The sequence below is a fragment of the Eublepharis macularius genome, chromosome 4, assembly GCF_028583425.1.
Source record: "Eublepharis macularius isolate TG4126 chromosome 4, MPM_Emac_v1.0, whole genome shotgun sequence".
Taxonomy (NCBI): Eukaryota; Metazoa; Chordata; class Lepidosauria; order Squamata; family Eublepharidae; genus Eublepharis; species Eublepharis macularius.
The window spans coordinates 110,015,644-110,036,021 of record NC_072793.1 but is presented as its reverse complement, the minus strand read 5'-3'; the positions used below and the strand labels follow the sequence as shown (position 1 = coordinate 110,036,021).

At 43.5% G+C, this 20,378-nt stretch overlaps 2 protein-coding genes across 2 annotated transcripts in view; one reads left to right on the top strand and one right to left on the bottom strand.

Moving 5' to 3' along the window:
- The window catches only part of LOC129327000 (uncharacterized protein CFAP92-like), a 73,739-nt gene extending 69,495 nt beyond the window's left edge, over positions 1 to 4,244 (bottom strand). The window contains exons 1-2 of the mRNA XM_054975364.1: positions 4,199 to 4,244; positions 1,807 to 1,898 (exon numbers count right to left, since the gene is read on the bottom strand). The gene's annotated coding sequence lies outside the window, so the exon portion shown is untranslated. The remainder of the gene's footprint in view (positions 1 to 1,806; positions 1,899 to 4,198) is intronic.
- EFCC1 (EF-hand and coiled-coil domain containing 1) overlaps positions 1 to 20,378 on the top strand; it is a 93,959-nt gene that overhangs the window by 37,507 nt on the left and 36,074 nt on the right. The window lies entirely within an intron of this gene.

Sequence of the window (20,378 nt, the reverse complement as noted above, 5' to 3'; positions counted from 1 at the left end):
ACTGCATATTAGTTTACTGATTACTAAGAAAGCAACACTAACTAAAGAGCAGCCCCAAAATATCATAACCTTTTCCTTTTTAGATTTAAAAAATACTTGCCTCCCATTAAATGTAGCAATTTTGTTTTAATAATTGTAAAGGGAATTTGTTTAGATGAAGCCTGTATTTTTGTGCATCTATGCCCTTTACAAAATGGAAGCTGATAAATGATTACAGAATGATATATGGTATCTAGTAAAGCCATTTAAAAAGAGAAAAGAGGCAATGAATCACACTTTCAACAGTGTGGCTGAAAATATTGAATTAAAAGTGGAAAGTTTCCTGCCATTTGAAATTTACATCTTCTGCTATATTTCCTTTCTCTGTTTGAGCTATTATGACAATTTTTTATTTTAGGAGAATGGTAATCCATTTCTGAAGGAGAGAACTAATTTCTGTCTGAATGCTATAAATGAAATACACAGACTTGTACTCTGTTCAGAGAGATTTAACAGATGTATTCTTCTAACACGTCAACATGGCCTGTCATATATGCCTCTGCATATCTGTATCATCCAGTATGGAATTGGGTATACAATAAATCCAGAGAATATAGCTTTAATCCTTTCTTAAAGGTTGCTAGTTATTATGGAGTACCAGATAAAGGTTGTGGAATCTCTAAATGCTCTGGGAATGTATTTTTATTCCCTTAATTATAATCTGTCTCATAGTTTTAATATCCAAGGCTAGAAGACACTGTTCAAAGAATGTGATATTTCCTGTTTTGGACAATGATCTTTTCCTTACAAGGGAGGCTTGGAAGAAGCCTGGTGGACATATGTGAGCCACTCATAAAGGAGGAAGGATGACCAGACCACTTTGGATAGAAAGGTTTGTCCTAAGTTAACCAGTAACCTTCATGCTTAAATGAAGAGCTGATTGGGCCAGGTTCCAACACTACATCCATTATACAAACAAGCTTTCAATGCAGTTTTCATCCCCTTTGGTTATTTTTTTTTCTATCTTCCCTGATTTTTTAGAATGTTGTTGGATTGAAATTGCTGCTGCTGTTTTAGCTATTTTAATTGTTCTTATTTAATATGCTTGTTGTTTATGGGATAGTGTCATTTCTTTATTAGTTGTTGTCTCACTGTATTGTGAACTACCTCATGCCCATTGCTGTGGAGATGTAGTATATGAATATTGGAAATAAATATTAAAAGTTAAATAATGTTGATTCCCATAATTTCCCATAAGGAAGCTGATAGGTATTTCAATTATTGCTTTGTTCAATAAAGATAAGCTATAGTAACTAAAACTAGCTATGATATAAATTCTAGTGAAACAGGTTAAAAGACCTTAGGGAAGAATCCAAGCCTTGTTCGTAAAGTGGGTTAGAAACCTAGTCCTATGGCGGTTTTACAATTTGTAGCATAGACAGAAGAAACCAGTATGGGTGTGCACAGGAAATTTTTTTGGTAAATTTGGTTTGGTAATACCAAACCGGGGTGGTGGGGAATCCAGTATTCCCCAAATACTGAATTGATTCCCTAGTTCGAAGCAAGAGAATGGAATCCTCCCCCCCCCCGCCCCGAACCAAAGTGAAGCAAGGGGAACAACTTCGCACCAGAGAATCACATGCATTCCACCCAAACCAAACTGAAGCAAAGGACACTTGCAATTTAGCCCAACAAAACAAGTGCCATTCATAGAAGCCAGGCACCGAGTTGAGCCAGTGGGGGAACACCACCGAACAGAACCAAGCAGTGCCCAGCCACAAGCACAAGACAACAGCAAGCAAGCTGCATAAGATTAATCCCACTCACATGGCCTCAGGCTGAAAGTGACAGTGAGGTATTCGGGAAACCCAAATAATCCACTCTCTGCAATAGCCTTCATCATCAGCTCTTTTCCACCCCTGCAATGAGGAAAGTCAACATTAGAACAACACATTGTATACATTGTATTACACAACAGCATTCTGTAGCTTGATTTGGGTGTTTCTGTGGATTTCCCTGTGCGACACATGGGCCTCTTCCACACGTCCTTAGTGGGATGGCCTACTAACGGAACTGTGGTGAGTTATGTCTCTCATTACACACATCATTTCCCATGTGCAAGCGGGTCATGATGATCCCTGTTTTTAAACGTTTTTTGTGAGACCTTTTTTGGTCCATATTTATTTTTGATGCAGGTTTTCTGTGTGATTATCCTACCATATCAATGCATACGGATGCTTTTCTGTGCTTCAGAAGAGCCCTCCCACAAATCTCCAACATTTCCTCTCACCATTAGCTCTCCTTTAAACATCACACATGTGTCTGGCTTGCGTGCACAATGGAATAATCCCCCCCTTTTAACTTTTTTTAAATGGTTGTTGCACTATTATGAAATCTACATATACAAAGGGAATCATACTGCAGTGCTTGCAACAGTGGGTCACTCAGAATGGAGTCCCATTTCTAATTTTATTTTAAATATGAAGTTGTGCAATTGTGCTAATCTACTGTCCACATATTTATTAAACAGTTTCACATTTAAAACTTTGAATGGGAAATCAACAGTACAGAATAGAGTACTACACATGCACAGTTTCTACAGAAGCTGAAAGACAGGACTATGGTATAGTGCAATCCCCCATGTACTCAAAAAAAAAAAGAAAGGAAAGGAAAGTTAGGTGAGAATGCGCCAATGTTGTTTGTGATGAGGCGCAAGAATGCGTTTTCTGTTTTGGGACTTTTTTTCATGACAAACACCCACAAAACACTTATGTGGATGATATATGTGAAAGGTGGGTTCTTGAAATGTATTGGGAAGACGCCGCTTTGGGACAGGGAAACCCGAAAAAATTGGAGCACGTGGAAGCAGCCGTGGTGTGTTGTTCTACTTGCCTAACATTTCTCGCTGGTTCTTCCTATTCCAATGGCAAGAGAACAACATTTCTTGGTAGTGCCCCTGCAGCTGCCTTGGGAAAGAGGGCCATTTGAACCCTCTTGCTGTCACCAGAAGCCAGGCTAGTGAATGGCAGCTGTGCTGGGCCTCCTCTGTGCAGGCGGGGAGAGAGCTACAGCCCTCCCTCTCCCCTCCACCCCTCTAGTCTTATCCCTTGCCTTTCCCCCAGGGCCCCTCTCTGGTCTCTTGTCACTCATTTTGCTGCCCCCTGGAACCTACACTAACTAGTAACCAACCTTATTAAACAGTTAAATTACCAACCCACCCAAAACACCACCTAGCCATAAATGAGATTTTTTTTAAAAAAAACCCTACCTACCTACCTACTCTTAAAGCTTGCTTTGTGGGTCTAAACCTGGTGATGGACACACAAATTTCTTTTTTAAAAGCCCTGTTTAGGTATGTGGCACTACACTAGCAAGCAGCTGAATTCCTCTTCAGGAATCAAGTTACCCCTGAACCCCAATCTACAAGTAAGCCTATGGGGGAAAAAACTACTTCTAATGTGCCTGGTCTGGCTCCAAGGGAGCCAGAGGTGGGCGGGGAAAGCCTAGTTAAATGTCACTAATGGGCAGCCTATTTATAGAATTTGAATGTAACACAAACAAACCTGAACCCTTATTAATTCCTACACACGCCTATTAAAGGGAGAAAAAATTCTGTTGGTCCCTAAACAGCGAATTAAGTTTTTTTTACAAGACTTACAACTAGCCTATCTTAAAAATACCTTATAAAAGTTCACACAACCCCCTCTGAATTTCCAAAGTACTCCCAAACCCCACTAGGTAAATGTGGTACCCCTACAACCCCCCACCCCCCGGAAGAACAACAACCAACCAACACACCAAGCCAAATCTCTATGCCAACAGAAACACCAACCAAACTTCTATTTAAAAAGAGCAGCCCCCAAAGAACCAGCAAAAATGTACAACAACAAAAACCCACAACAGGGGAAAACACAGAACCACCCCTCCCAGAAAAACAAGTCAATCTAATAAGCAGGAAGGAACTATAAAACAGCAAACAGAGCACAATACAATAAAACAGAAGAATACTCCCCCCAAAATGAACAGCAAAATGAACACTATTATAAGTAAAAGCCAAACCAAAGCACCTCCCATAAAAGCCAAACCAAACTGCACCCCTCCCACACACACAGAACCCCACTTTTAAAATACAAACTGGAAAAAAAATTCCCTTCCCCTGCTGTCTTTCCCAGACAGCAGGTGAAGCACCTGTCCACAAAGAGAGAAAAAAACCAATTACAAATCTCAAACCAGGCAGCAGCAGAAGTCCTCCAGGTGCATCAGCAGGCAACAGCTGCATGAATTCACTGGGCAGCAAGATCCAGTTGCAGTCCACATCAAGTCCAAATCAGCTCAGGTCCGACTGCAGAGAGGGAGTCCACAGCCAAGAGCAGGCAGGGTCTCAGATTTCTCCAGGCAGCCAGAGCACACAAAATGGAGGCTGCTCTGAGGCAAGCCTGCCTTAACTCCTTGCAGGGCAGTTTAAAAAAGGCACTCTTTTTCTAGAGACTTCCATTGGCCAGAGGGGAGCTCCTGCAATGATTGGCCACTCACTCCCCCTTCCCTTTTATCATTTTTTATCCTCAAAGCTAATTTCAGACATGAGACTAAAAAGTAGGTTCAGTTTTTTCTCACATTGACACTACTCATATATGGCAGAATTTATGTGGGATGCAATGCAGATGAGAAATTGGATGTATGTTCTAGTTGGTTTTACATTTACATTGCATACTGATTTATCGCTTCTGTGTAAAAAAAAACTGTCTTAGTTTGGTAACTAAGTTATTCTACTTATCCAACCCATCCCATGTAAATGCTAGAAGAACTACATATATCTTTAATTAACACTGGTTTCTTAGGCATGTCGATGGAATCAGTTCCTATCTTCAGTTAATATGACAATTACAGAAATTCAAAATGTGATTCGGTAAAACACAGCATATTGGGTTGGATCTGGTGATCCATGGATGCTGGATGTTCCCCACATTCTCCTCTCCCCAGCAGTCCTTTCCCATTCTGAGAATGTTTATTCAGGTTGGGAGGCTGCAGTTGGGCCAGGGTGAAAATTGCCTCATCTTTTTTTAGTGAAGCTGCCCGGATAGAAGAGGCAGAAAGGGCAATTCCTTCCCTTCCCCATTGCTAAGGCTGCCACCCAATTTACATGCAGGTCCTGCGTCCTCAGGAATCCTCAGGCATCAGCAGTCAAAAAGGACTGCTGGAGTGAGGGGTGATTTGGGAAAGATCTGCAATCATCGACTCATTCCCCTGAAGGATCGCAGGAGACAACCCACTGAATGTATTTAATCCGAAATTAGCTTATTCCTCCAAACCCTCTTTTTCATGTCACAGTAACAGTCCACCCTTTCTCTGCCCCATTCTTCTATTTTACAAGCCACTACTGCATGAATTTTCTCTGTAATCATAACCTGGTGCATATAGAGCAGTATGTGTACCTCAAGGTGGACAATCTCCAGATAACTTTAATTGTCTTTAAATGTGTGTGTCAGGATCAGAGCTCTGGGGAAGGAGGGGAGGGTCCAACACTTCTTCCATGCTACTTCCTGGGTAGCGCACCACACCTCTCAAATTGTTACTCCCTGGGTGGGTGGGACAAATAGCCTACTGGGACTAATAGCTTGGGGATGAGATTTCTATACAGGAAATGGCACATGAAATAAAGTATTAACACTCCACTCCCTAGTACCTTGGCTGTTATCCAAACTGACCTCCCACATCTGTTTTTAAAGGAAATTAGAAATGTCTGAAAATCCTGTAATGGATTTCTAGCATGTTGTCCAGTTGCAACCATAGGCAAACAGTGCTTGGACTCTCCATAAATCATAGATGATCCAAAATTATTCTGAACCATAGCAATACCTTCTGTTAAAAATCTGTTGCTGTCCACAAGCATGTGTACATATCTACAAAGTTAAACACACTGAAGACTTTTCTAGGGCTTATTGAAGAGGGTGTGTCTTACACTTTTATGTATATTCCCCAACGAGACAGTAAGGTTTGGTGAAGTTAAGTTACAGTATTCCGTAGCTTCCTGCTCCAGTTTTGGGAGGGCTTATATATGGACAGAGGGCATAGGCATGTATTTCTCTCTTAGTGATAACAGAGGAAATTGTTTTCATTTCATACAACAGCAGCAGCGAAGTTTCACCAATGGCTGCATCAAATTAAATAAAGTACATTTAAAGCCAAGTGTTAATGAAATCATGCATTTAATTATTTCATCTACATTTCTTTCCTTGTATCAGTCCAACAACTAATCAAATTTTAACCGCCAGTCAAAACAGAAGTATTTTGAGGTCTTTTTAAAATTATGATTTTTTTCCAAATGGTCTCCAGTTCTATTATCAGCTTCCCTGTTTTCAAACTCTCCAAGGAAAAAACATCCAAATAAAGAAAATCACGGGACAAGATATTGCCTATATAATTTACCATCTGTTTCTGGTTTCTCACAGTCTGCTAGACTCCACAGAATCTGGATAAAATTTACTTCTGAAAGAGTTTGTACTTTATCTGGATACAGGAATATTTCAAAAAAGCTGAAAGCAACCAGTATTCAATCATACACATTCTTCCCCTGTGTTCCATATTCCTTGTACACAAAATGCCATTTATGTGTGGTTTATACATTACTGGCTAATTTCTCAATCAAATTTTGTTTATCCATTTTGAGGAATTTAAAAATATTTCTAGACAAATCAGGACAAAATGTACGAATTATTTCATTTATTTTTATATAAAATAGTTATATCCTTCTTTCCTCTTGATTAACAGGACTCAAAACAGGACAACAGGGCATGATAGCAGTGTACTACACAAAATAATACAACCCACTTCACCGTTTTTGACAGCAATTGTGTTTGGGTGATTCTCTGATGTGAAGTGAGTTGTGTTATTTTTGTGTAAGATACTGCTGCCATGCCCTTTGGTGTGCCCCCCCTGCTGTGTAACCTAAAGCTGTTCAAGAAATAAAGTGTTTTTGACAGGAATTGTGTTTTTGTGATTCTCTGATGTTAAGTGAGTTGTGTTAATTTTTCTGTGTGGGGGACTGCTGGTGTAATGTGTCATAATGCTTTGCCTACTTGTACTTTGAAAGGGAGAAAATAATTTTTTAAAAACTTTATTTTGTGTTGTTCGTGTTTTATTCTTTGTTGTGCAGTTGGTTCCCATCATAGGGAACAATGGGGCTGGCTGGCCAGCCATCTCTGTAGGTGGTGGTGGGATTTGAGGGAGGGTGTCTGTGGTTCAGGTGCTCTTTCCCAGGGACAAGCTGGCACTCAGAAGTGTGCCCACCATTGTGGCACCCCTGGGCTGTGCAGAATTGCCCTGGGAGAGTTTAGAAGTTCCCAGCATAGGGAACAAAGGGAGAGGGCTGGCAAGCCTGTTCCTGGGGTTATGGGTGTGGGGCTACTGGGGGTGGATTTGGGTCTGTGAGGGGCTAATGTGGGAATTTGGGTCTGTGTGGCAGCTGGGGGGGTATTGGGTATGTGTGGGTCTGTAGGGGGTGGACTTTGGGGTCTGAGAGCACCTACTTTGGGAGGCCATGAAATGCCCCCCCCCAAGTGGGAGCTGGCTGAGCCTTGGTGTGGGTGGGAGGAAAGGTGGGAGAGGGGCCCCAGAGGGTTGGGGGGCATTTTGCATGCAAAATGCCACCCCTGGCAAGACAAGCCTCCCCCAGCTGTAGGTTGTAGAGAAAAGGTCACCTACTTGGGGAGGCCATGAAATGCCCCCCCCCAGTGGGAGCAGGCTGAGCCTTGGTGGGGGGTGGGAGGAAAGGTGGGAGAAGGGCCCCTGAGGGTTGGGGGGCATTTTGCATGCAAAATGCCACCCCTGGCAAAGGAAGCCTGCCTCTTCATTTTCCCCCCATAGGAAATAATGGAGATCAGCAGCAGCAAGCACAAAATTGGAGATTAGCAGCAGCAACCTAAAGCTATGCCCTTTTATAGGAGAGGATAGGGGGACCTGGTTTGGGGGGCCATAACATGGCCCCCCAAAGTCCAATAGGTCTGAAACTTGGGGGGTTGTTAGAGAGGAGTTAGAGGAAGTCCCCCACCAATTTTGGCTTGATTTGGTGGGAAAATGCCTCCCCCAGGCTTCAGAGAAGCCTGGGGAGGCTTTTTCCCATTGAAAAGCTTTCCCGAACCCCCGAATCAAGCTGAATTGATACCCGAATCGCTATACCCGAATCGGCTTGCCGATTCGGGTACAGCTGTTCCCGAATTGGCTTCTCGATTCGGGTATACCCGAATCAGGAAAGCCGAACCACTGTGCCTTTGCACACCCCTAGTTAGTACAGAACTTGTTTTTGGGCTTTCTAAGACTGCAAAGCAATAAAATAAAATTAGTGAACAGACTCTGGTACTATATAGGTCATTTGTGGACAAAAAGGAAAATGTTACTCCCCCAGAGGAGATTACTGAAGAATATCTTGTTGGAATGTGTTTCATAAGCTTGAGAGGTTGCCTCCCAGTATACAGATCACATTTTGCAAACAAGCCAAAATACTATGTGGAAGGAAGTTTTCCATATTGGAGTGTGCATTAGAAAATAACAAATCGCTCTAGTTCATTTTTATAATCACGACATAGTCTTAAGGGTATGTTTGCAATTCTACTTTATCTCTGAGAAAAGACATGCTACAAGAGAACTACGTTTGCTAATGAAAGAAAGCTATGTGAATGGAAGAAAAATGACTGCCAGGAAAAGAGTAAGCAATGTTTACAGACCCATATGTTAACTGCTTGGGGCATATGAAGATTTATACTGGAAAAGCCATTCAGCAGGGCGTATATAGAAGGCAGATGCCTGTTATTTGGGATTATGCTATCATAGCAGTAACAGCAGTCTCGAAAAACCATCAACTGTCTTAGTAGATTACAAACTACTTTCTGGGGAATCTGCATTATAAACTGAAATGCAAGAAGATTATTTAGACTAGGGCATGGCAGCCCTAGGACTTTCCCAGTTTGTTTCGGCTCCCACACATCAAGCAGGTCACATGCTAGATTTGATTTTTGGTGTTGGGATGATGGTGGTCCTGGATGCCTATGATGCAGCGCCATGGTCAGATCACTTTGTTCTGAAGGTTCGTTTGAGCATCCCGCTCCTTTCTCTGGTGGGCGGTGAGCGGATTTATGCTCGCCCATGGAGACTTATGGATCCAATTGGTTTCCAGGTGGCTCTGCAGGATCCAATGCCCCCTGGCAATACGTTAGATGAGCTGATGGATGATTGGCATGGCCGACTTTCCGCAACCATCGATGTTATTGTCCCCTGCCATCCTCTCCGAGCCTGCAAACAGGTAGCTCCTTGGTTTACCGAGGAACTTCGCCAGATGAAGCGGTCTCTGAGATGACTAGAGCGAGTGTGGAGGCGGAGGCACGACGAAGAGGCAAGAACATCTTATAGGATGTTTATGAAAGCCTATGAGGTGGCAGTGAAAGCAGCAAAGGGGTTTCTTTGCTGCTTCCATTGCGTCTGCTAGCTCATGCCCGGCTCAATTATTTCAAACAGTTCGGTCCTTGGTCTCCCTCTCTCAGGGAAACCGCCAAATTCTTAATTCGACTATTGGCTGCGAGGCTTTTGCGAGCTATTTTGCGGACAAAATCTTGTCCCTTCACTGTGGCCTGCCACCCACTGTTGATACAGTAAGGGAACTGGAGACCCCTTGGCTGTCTTCTGGGTCTATATTAGATCATTTCAGGCTGCGCTCCCGGGACAAAGTTGACAGGATCCTGCAGGGGATGAGGCCAACCACCTGTCCTCTGGACCCCTGCCCATCCTGGGTGGTGAAGGCTACGGGACCATTTGGAGGCCGTTAACAACTCCCTGAGCTCTGGGGGTTTCCCCGGAGCGTTAAAGGAGGCGGTGGTGTGGCCCCTCCTGAAAAAAACATCTTTGGACCCCACCAACCCATCCAGTTACCGCCCAGTGTCGAACTTCCCGTTCCTGGGCAAGGTGATTGAGCAGGTGGTGGCGGTACAACTGCAGGAATTCCTGAATGATGCTGTAGTCCTGGACCCATTCCAGTCCGGCTTCCGTCCTGGCCATGGGATGGAAATGGCCTTGGTTGCCCTCACAGATGACCTTTGCAGGCATCTGGATCGAGGTGGGTCGGCGCTGCTTGTGTAACTCGATCTCACAGCAGTGTTTGACACGGTTGACTATGACTTGTTGGCCAGGCACCTCGCTGACGGGATTAGGGGGACAGCCTTACTGTGGCTGGTCTCCTTTCTCCAGGGTCAGGGACAGAGGGTGGTGCTTGGGGGAGATCTATCGCCTCATCAACCTTTGGTGTGCAGGGTTCCACAAGGGGGTAGATACATGCACCCCCTCGCCCAGTTGGTGCAAATGTTTGGGCTGGGTTGTCATCAATATGTGGATGACACCCAGCTTTTTCTGTTGATGGACAGTTGGCCAGACACGGCCCCGGACAATCTGGCCAGAGCTCTGGAGGCTGTGATGGCATGGTTGAAACAGAGCAGGCTGAAACTGAACCCGGTGAAGACGGAGATCCTGCAGCTGGGATGGGGGCTGCCAGATGTTGGGATCCAGCTCCCTGCCCTGGATGGGACACCACTGGCAACTTTGCCAGTGGTGAAGGGTCTGGGCATGCTTCTGGATGCCTCCCTCTCGATGGAGGCCCAGGTCACGGCGGTTGCCAAGTCTGCATTTTTCCATCTCCGTCAGATCAGGCAACTTGCCCCTTACCTGACGCCCCAGGACCTGGCTACAGTAACCCATGCAATGGTCACCTCCAGGCTAGATTACTGTAACTCTATGCTGGGCTACCCCTGAGCCTGATCCGGAAACTACAACTGGTCCAGAATGCGGCGTCGCAGGTCCTGACTGGTATATCCTACCAGTCAAATATCACACCTGTCCTGCGCCAGCTGCACTGGCTTCCGGTTGAATTCTGAATCAGGTTCAAGGTGTTGGTTCTTACCTTTAAAGCCCTGAGTGGGTTGGGACCGGCATATCTTCGGGACCACTTCTCCCTATATGTTCCCCGGAGACCGCTTCGATCAGCGGATAAATGTTTACTGGTGGTCCCCGGCCCTAAGGAAGCCCGCCTCGCTTCAACCAGGGCCAGGGCCTTTTCAGTTTTGGCCCCAGCCTGGTGGAACACTCTGTCAATGGAGACCTGGGCCCAGCGGGACATATTATCGTTCCACCAGGCCTGTAAGACAGAGCTGTTCCGCCAGGCGTTCAGTGGTTGAAGGGGGTGGTGCCATGTCGGCCTCCCACCTTTGGGGTGGGGGGGTTCTCCCCACCATTGCACTTTAATGTACTTGGTTAATTTATTTTATTATTGCTTATTGTATGTTGATTTTAGAATTACAGTTTTCTTGTTTTTATTGATTTTAACTGTCGTTCACTGCCCAGAGCCCTTGAGGATGGGCGGTTTATAAATTGAAATAATAATAATAATTATTATTATTTAAGAGTAGAAATCCTGATTTTCTTACCTATTTTATTATCTGAATAATATGCCTCAGACATCTTAGTTACACTCAGCCAAAACTACTTGGAGAGGAGATGCTGCATTTTAAATATTAACTTTAGGTTGTGGTCAAAGACTAATGTGCTCATGAATTACTATGCTGAGATTATGAGACCTGATTTGTAAATGACTGCACTATCTGATGACAGATTGCCCAGTCTCTCACAACAAGAAGATGTTTGTGTAGTTCCTAATTCTTATTCTTGTTTGTCACATTTATCATCATATTTAAAATCCATTGAAGCAGTTCAATGGGACTTCATCATAATAATAACAGTGACGCCTAGAGGAGAGTGAAGTAATATCAAGCTAACATGTAAAAGCAAACAGACCAATTCATCTATACCTACTAACATTGGTACAAAAACTAGTAAGTAGATCAATAGCTTCATAGAAATAAGAAGCTTTGTTCCGGTAGTATAAGAATGCAGTCTTGTGCACATTTACCCGGGAATAAGTGCCACTGAATTTATGGAGACTTAAATCCAAGTGAACATGCAAAAGACTGCTGAACCAATTTTTTTTTTGGTCTTTAGCATAGCTGGTAAAATCAATTCAGTTCTTTATCCACAGCTAAGGCAGCACAGGGTACCCTCTTTACACGTGATAGCAGTATAGTGGCCAGACAGTGTCACATTTCCGTTTTAACTTGGTTGTTAGCTGTTGTTGCCCTGACTTCATGAAAAGCAATGTGAGGTGGTGGTGGTTTCAAACAGCATTTACATTGATGGATGAACTTTTGTGAATTGCTCTGGCCATTTCAAACAGTACTGCTTTTTTGTGGTGCTATAGCATTGTAATGATAGGTGTAGAAGATTCTTTGAATCCCCAGATTTCATTTTTTTAAAAGGAAGTCTCTAGCTCCTTACTTTGTGGAGATATAAGAAAAAGGCATATTTCTGCAACAGAAGGGGCTAGAGACGTAAAGAAAAGAAAGCTAGTGATTCAGAGAACCTGCTACACATATCATTACAATGGTATAGTGCTAATCATTACCATTAAAATAAATTAAAATAAAAAAGGAAACCAAAAAGGCAGCACTGGCTAAAGTATTGTCGAAGGCTTTCACGGCTGGAGAACGATGGTTGTTGTGGGTTTTCCGGGCTGTATTGCCGTGGTCTTGGCATTGTAGTTCCTGACGTTTCAGGTGACACTGAGAGATCTCTGTCTTTTGGTGCTACACCTCTGAAGATGCCAGCCACAGCTGCTGGCGAAACGTCAGGAACTACAATGCCAAGACCACGGCAATACAGCCCGGAAAACCCACAACAACCACTGGCTAAAGTGCTGCTAAAATTTCAAACAGTGAACTGCAGCAGATCAGAAGCACACAGAACACTTAAGAAAATGAGAAAACTGTGTTTTTTTTTAAAGGCTCAAGCCCACATTGCAAATTGGACACAAATGGCTTTGTCTGAAATGGCACCAAAAATCCACCAGCAACCAGCAGCCAAAACAGTTTATAAACACTGTAAACTCAGGGTGAGATCGAACGCTGCCAAAGAGGGGCGGCAAGCTGGCTACCCTGGAACACGGCGCACTGTGGAGCTGGCGGTGGCCGCATGGGTGGCTGAATTGAGGGCTGGAAGGCCGCCGCACCATTTGCCTGCCCCGCTGACGGGGCGGCTGGCAGCAGTGCAGGGTGCCCCCTGGAAGCATGCCGCCCGCGCTACCTACCGCTGGAGGGAAAGAAGCGCGCAGCAAGACAGCCACCCTGTCAGCAGGGAAGGGGAATGCGCACGGGCGGCCTTCTAGCCCTCCACTCAGCCGCCCGCACAGCCACCACCAGCTCCGCGGCGTGCCGTGTTCCATGGTGGCCGGCTTGCCATGCACTCCCTTCCCTCCAGTGGCAGCGGGGTGGGATGCTTTTCCCGGGGGGCCTGCATGATGATGTCATGAAAGTGAAATCATCATGAAGTGCAGGGAGCGTGCACACTTTGCGTGTGCACGGGACACCGCGGGGCTTCTGTTGACCTGGGCGCAGGCAACCCTAGATCTGATCCTGTGTAAAATTGTAAAGGATCTGGGAAACCCTTGTTCAGGTCCTACTCTGCCATGAAGCTCAGTGGGTGTCCTTAGGCCAGTCATTGTTTCTCAGTTTAATCTACTTCATGAGATTGCTGTGAGGATAAAAATGGAGGACAGAGATCCACATCCACCACCCTAAGGGAAGACTGCAAATGAACTAGATAACTGTCATGAAGTTCTACCTAATTATCTTTGCTTTTTTCAGGTAGCCATGTCATTACTTTCTCTCATACATGTCAGGTTAAGATAGTGGGTCTCTATGAAGAACTTCTAGAATGTACGGATCTCTAATATTAAACAAGCAAATGCTATTGAAAAGGATCATTATTTCTAATAGTAATATGACTGGACCCCATGCCAATCATGAAAGCTGCCAGGCCACCAACAGAACAGGAATAGCTACATTCTTGAGAACTCCTCAGATACGCAGAAAAATATGACTTTGTAAATTAACCAACATAGAAAAATACCCTCCAAAGTATGATGAAGACTAAATATGTTTTAGGAGTATCAAATATTTAGAGTAGCTGAGTGTCAGTTAAGGGGGACCACCTAAGAGTTTTTCAAATCCTGAAGGAAGATATTTTTAATTAAATATTTATGCATACAAAATGCGAAGTGAAAAAATATGCAAAAAACACAACATTGTACAACAACTTATAATAATACTATACTGTTGATAATGTTGTTAATATAGTTCATTGAATATGTGGTTTCCCCTGACTGTCCACTTGTATTACATCTTCAGCTTTTTGCATCGTGGTTAGTCTAAAACATTGATGGCTTCCGCACAGGGATGAAATTTTGTGGCTTCCATATTGCTAGGGGTGCCATCCCCCCCCATTGCTGAGGGTAGGAATCCATTGCCCCCAGCCCCTGCCCTGCTGTCTCCACTCACTTGCCCGCTGAGGGGAAGGCACGTGCACAGAGCATGTGCATGCTCCCCTGTGATGCCAGAAAATGACATTTTCTGGCGTGACAGAGAAGCTACTGGTCATGTGGGGGGGGGGGCAATTCATTAAAAAAATCATCCCCAAACTTAGTGTTTGAGGACAATTTTCAACAAATCACTCCCCAATGTGACCCATAGCCTTCCTGTCATGCCAGAAAATGATGTCATTTTCTGGCACCACAGGGAAGTGCAGGAGCACATGTGCACTTTCTGCCTGAGTGAGGGTGAGCACTCCACTGCCTGGTTTGGACCATGGGGGATCTGGCAACCTTATCTATTGCTGGTATGGCTGCAGATAAAGGATAGCAGCAACAGGGCTTCCGTGCGACAGATTTCTCTGCAGTTTCCCTGCCCCAATCCCCCAGAAGTGGCCACCTCTTCTCCCCTGGACCACTATGGTTTCTACAATTTTTTAAAAAACGCACTAGACTTTTTTATAGCAACATGCCATTGTAACTACAGGACTAGCAGGTTCTCTGAACTCCCAACTTACATTTTTAAAAAAAAAATAAGTTTCTAATGAAGTCCTTTGCGAAGATATGCCTTTTTCCTTTTATCTCTGCAAGGGACTTTAACAAAAGTCCCTTTTATCTCTGCAAGGGACTTTAACAAAAACGAAAGCTGAGAATTGAGACAACATGCTACACCTATAGTTACAATGGTATATTGATCTTATGATATTCTAGTGACAATTTTTTTAACAATAAAAAGCCACCTCCCCCCATTGGCAGAGGAAGGAAATGGCTGCCATGCGGGTTGGAAAAATCTGAATTTTCCTACATACTCTGCAGCCATCCAGGCTTTACTGCGATCTTCCCAAAATTTCAGATCAAAGCAAGTTTGATTTGAGAAAGATTGGAGAAAAGCCAGGAAAACCTGAGAGATTCATTAATGCATCAAAATGCTGTGAGGAAGCAGGGGAAAAAAACTCACTTCTCAAAAGCATTAAACTCGGGGCAGATACCAGTGCGGAAATGAACATACCGTTGCCTGTCTCTCTCCATCCACTTATTGTATTCCTCTTCCAATATCTGGAGAAAAGTATGAGACAGTGGAGAAATTTCCAAAACATTTATCTTTTCCCTGCCTCTGTGTTTCCTTTTGGGCTCCTGCTTGTCAAATTTCCAAAACATTTATCTTTTGTCAAATTTCCAAAACATTTATCTTTGTCAGACAGTGGCTTGCTAAAAGTTGCAATCCAGACTACCTCTTGCAATGAGACAAGAACCCATTGATTTCAAAAGATTTACTGAATGATAACAACCATTATAGTCCACTCTCCAAGACCCTAGGATCTTGGCTGATACACGTGTTGTTACGAATGACAGGCAAAAGCTAAGGTACAGAATAGCAAACCCCTGTAGGCCCCATCCTCCCCCACGGTTCTCAAAACAAATGGCCTGAGGCTGAGAAAATGGAAAGCTTCCCAGGACTGGGAGAGTTGTAGTCATAACAATCTTCTTCTCTACGATATCTTCTATTGGAAGGCATGCCACCTGCAAGAAAGACACTTAATACACTGACAGGATTAAAATGGAGTCTCTTTGGTTAAAATATACATGAAACATTGTCAGAACCTGACAATCTTTTCCCTGCCTCTGTGTTTCCTTTTGGGCTCCTGCTTGTCAGACTCTTAACTCTAATACTCAAAGGTAAACTCCTTCCAAAAGAAGCTCATTCCTACTGTTGCTGCTGTTTGCAGCCATGAGAGAAGAGATCTTCCCTCCCAGCTGGATCCAAATAATGTACTGCAGAAGAAAGCTGTACTGCAGAAGGTCGTTTTTATTTTTTTTACCAAAGTGTGCTTAAAGTTGCCATAAACAAAAAGGATGCCTTCGCTGTTATTGCTATAGGAGTCAATATAATCCATTACACTCAAGATGCTTGCATTATATTTGCAGACAAAAGAGCCCTATTGAAGTCTATTTTATGATGTAATCTAAAAAGTCTGGCTTACAAATATTGCTACTTTTTAAAATATTGTTAAAAGTATTCTTTATTTCTAAAGGAAAGGTTATTGTTTTAAAACACTATTTCTACAGTCAGAGAAAGTGGGAAGGAAAGACCCATGGAAATCACAAAGGTGAAATAGCAACATGATACTTAGGGGCAGGGCTTTTTTTCAGCGGGAACGCGGTGGAACGGAGTTCCAGAACCTCTTGAAAATGGTCACATGGTGGGTGGCCCCGCCCCCTGATCTCCAGACAGAGGGGAGTTTAGATTGCCCTCTGCGCCGTGGTGGCATGGAGGGCAATCTAAACCCCCCTCTGTCTGGAGATCAGGGGGCGGGGCCACCAGCCATGTGACCATTTTCAAGAGGTTCCAGAACTCCGTTCCACCACCTCTTTTCCCAGAACAAAAGCCCTGCTTAGGGGTAGAATGAGGCATCCAATAAGCCCCCCCCCCCCAATGTATATATAAGTTGTGGTTTGTCTGCTGAAGGTGTTTTTCATCAGTCTCAGCTGGAGGGGAGGACTTTAGGGGAAAGATAATCTTCCTAGATCACATTCAGACTTTTTCAGGCTTCATTTTGAATTGAGTTTACAATTGTTTTGAAACTGACCAGTGTTTAGCAGTGATGAGTTAATAAATGACTAATTCAAAAGTTTTCCATTGCTTATCCTTGCACATTTATGGTCTAGAGAAAGCCTTTCTCTGGTTGAGCCATATTCTTGCTGTGACTCAAGGCAGATTATAACTTTAAAAAATGCAGTAAAAATGCACACCCTCCAGAATTAGACATCATTGCACTACAAACACAATGTACTACAGTCATTAAAGCAGGAATTACAATTACAAAAGTGGACAACAGTGACATGAAACATATTTTGTGCAATAAACAAGGTAATAAAACTGGATTAGAAAAGTAAGAGAGCTATGCAATAAATACAGCATAATATATACAATGCCTTAAATTCTATTTACGTTAACCACAGCCTCACTCACTTTATAAAAATGCCTTTCTGAGCACTTCGATTTTGCCCATCCATTTTGCCCATCTTGTAGAACAGTAAGAGTCATGTCGGCCATTCCACCAGGTAGGGGCCCAACAGAGAATGCTGGGGCATGGGCAGCTGTTATTGATTACCCCTTTGCAGGTTGGCACCTGCAGAAGACTTTGTTCAGATAAATGCAATGGAGCACATTGGGAGAGGCAGTCCTGCAGATATGTGGGTCATAAACCATGAAGGCCATTGCAAATGATAACCATTGCCTTGAATTGAACCTGGAAACTAATCAGTAGCCAATGGAGTGACTTCAGGCTAGGTACATCCTCCATCTAGTTCCCAGTAGTAACTGAGCTGTGGTGTTCTGTACCAGCTGGAGTTTCTGAGCTGTTTTCAAGGGCAGACCTATATATAGTATATTACAGAATTCTAGTTACAAGGTTACTTTGACATGGATCCATCTGGCCAGATCAGCTGGGCTATTAAGACTAATGTCATATTATTTACAGTTTTAAGGTATATTCTTCATAAGTACAGGGCTGACAAGAGCATGGCAAAATCCTGCTTCTCCGGTCACCCTGAAGCCCATGGGAGTCAGGTATTTCATGTGGTTTGTTTTCATATGCTATTTGGGTTGGGTCCAGGGGAATCTTTGCTTGGTGGCCTTTAGGGGCTCTTGGTAACCCTGCACAGGAATTGTTTTGCTGCGTGACATCAAAGGACCATTTAGTTCAGCTCCGTATCTCAAACAGTGGCTAAACAGATGCTTCTAGAAAGCCTTCAAGTGAAGAATTTGGGTGATCACACAACCTCTTAATATTTGCCCCTAGCTCGAGCACTTAAGGTATGTTATGTCTGAATAGGGAGGTTTCAAGTGTGACTGTCCTCCACAGACAGGGAGGGATGAATGCATACAAATATATCTTTTATCCAATCAGGTTTACAATGCACATTAGAATAGTTTTGCTTTTCAGTAATATGGGAAACTGCCTTGCAACACAGTAAAAGTTCCAGTGATAGCAAAAACAGTCTTAATTAAAAGCCAGTTAGTCATGGACATTACTCTGAGGTCCAACATTTTGCAGGCTGTCTGTTTCTGGATTTTTCCTTTTTCAAGCTTCTCATTATCTTTGGCACAAAAGCCTTAAAATGAATGTGATCTGTTTGACTGTCTCTATGGAAACCTCGCTGCGCTGCATGGTGTAGATGCATTTCCCAGGCTTCCTCCGAGCTGGTCTACCCTCTGATCTTTGCTCCTCGCAAATACATTGCTTATTCACTTTTCTCCAACATTTATGCAATGTTTTATGAATACTAATGAAAAAGAGCCAAGTTCACATTTGAAAAGGAAGGCTCAATGAAATTTACAGAGTTTGCTTTAGACATTTTTGCATCTGAAGCACAATGCTAAATGACATGGATGCTTTGTGAATCTGATGAAGTGAGCTCTAATTACAAAAACTTGTGCTGGATTAAACTTTGTTCATCTTTAAGGTGCTCCTGGACTCCTGTTCTGTTTTGCTGCTGTAGATGAACACAGCTTTCCATCTGGAATAAGACAGGGGAGTTTGAGAGACAGGGAAATGGTAACTTGGCTGGACCTGTAGTTCTAGAGGCTGGACCTGGGCCTGGGGAGCCTGCGGATCTGAGGCAGGTTAACTTTGACTGCAGCGGCAGTCTTAGCACCAGAATCTGCAGTCAAAGGTACTTGCCTCAAATCTGCAGGCTGCCAAGACCTAGTCAGCCTCCAACTCTCAAGCCTCCAACAGTACCAAATGTCTGGACCAGAGTGTTGTACGTATCCAAGACAGGTTTATCACAAGCTGAGGTGAAGAAGATACTGTTTAGCAGGTCTGTGAATGGTAGCAGGAACCTACTCTTCCTTTTCTCCCCTCATCCTTTGTGGGGGGAGGTGGAACAGTCGGTGGGCAGGCTCCACCCAGCATGGGACCCAAGGCAGCTGTCCCTGTTGCCCGTCCGTTAAGGCGGCCCTGTTCAGCTGATCTAGGCAGTCGCTGGAAGGAAAGATTCCTGCACAAAGCATGCATATATCATACACTGTCTGGCGTACATGTTCCTGTGGTATGATCCCAGCCTCTACTATGTGTTGAAATTTCTGAACCAGGTGATAGTTAAGCAATGTTAAATAAATAGCAGTTTCTTTTGCAAGGTTTATACTTAATGTTACAGATTAAGAATAGTTTAGAAATTAAAAATTAAACATATGCTATTTATGAGTGAAACTTATATGCTTCTTTTAACAAGTTCCAAAGCAACAACAGGAATAAAATTAAAGATAAAAATAAAATACATATTAATTCAGTAATATAATATTAAATGAATTCCATCAAGGTGGATGTGTAAAAAATGAGGGGAAAAAACTTTAAAGGAGAGCCCTGAAATACAGTTATATTTTATTTCTCCCTGTGTCTTGAAGTAATATGAGGATAGTTGAAAAATTCAGGGAACCCTGACAGTGCAATCATAAACAGATTTATTCCATTCTAAACCCATTGCTTTCAATGGGCTTAGAGTGGAGTAACTCTTTTTAGGACTGCACTGTAAATTCCAGAAAAACAGAAATACTACTTTCAGAAGTATATTAAACTGTGTAGAGAACACACAGCGAATCTGAATGTGTGCGGCTGTAATTGCTTTATGCCCAGACTCATGTCTTGTCCTCTGTGGAGTTTAAATTTAGTTCCAAATCCCATCATCTGTTAGTCACATCTGTTATTTTGCCACCTAGGGGCTATGTCGGACTGCGTTGCAGCTAAGTAAACACACCGGACACTTGTGTGGGTTATAAATGGCCACAACTTTATTGATTACAGCTATATGGAGCATTGGCCTGGCATCTGGGCTGGATCCCCGTTGGCATCGTAGGTCTCACTGCTGAACCGATGCATCACCCGCCAGCCTCCCGCTGGCCACCACGGCACCTGTTGTTCCGTTGCCGGCCCCGCCTGGCGAC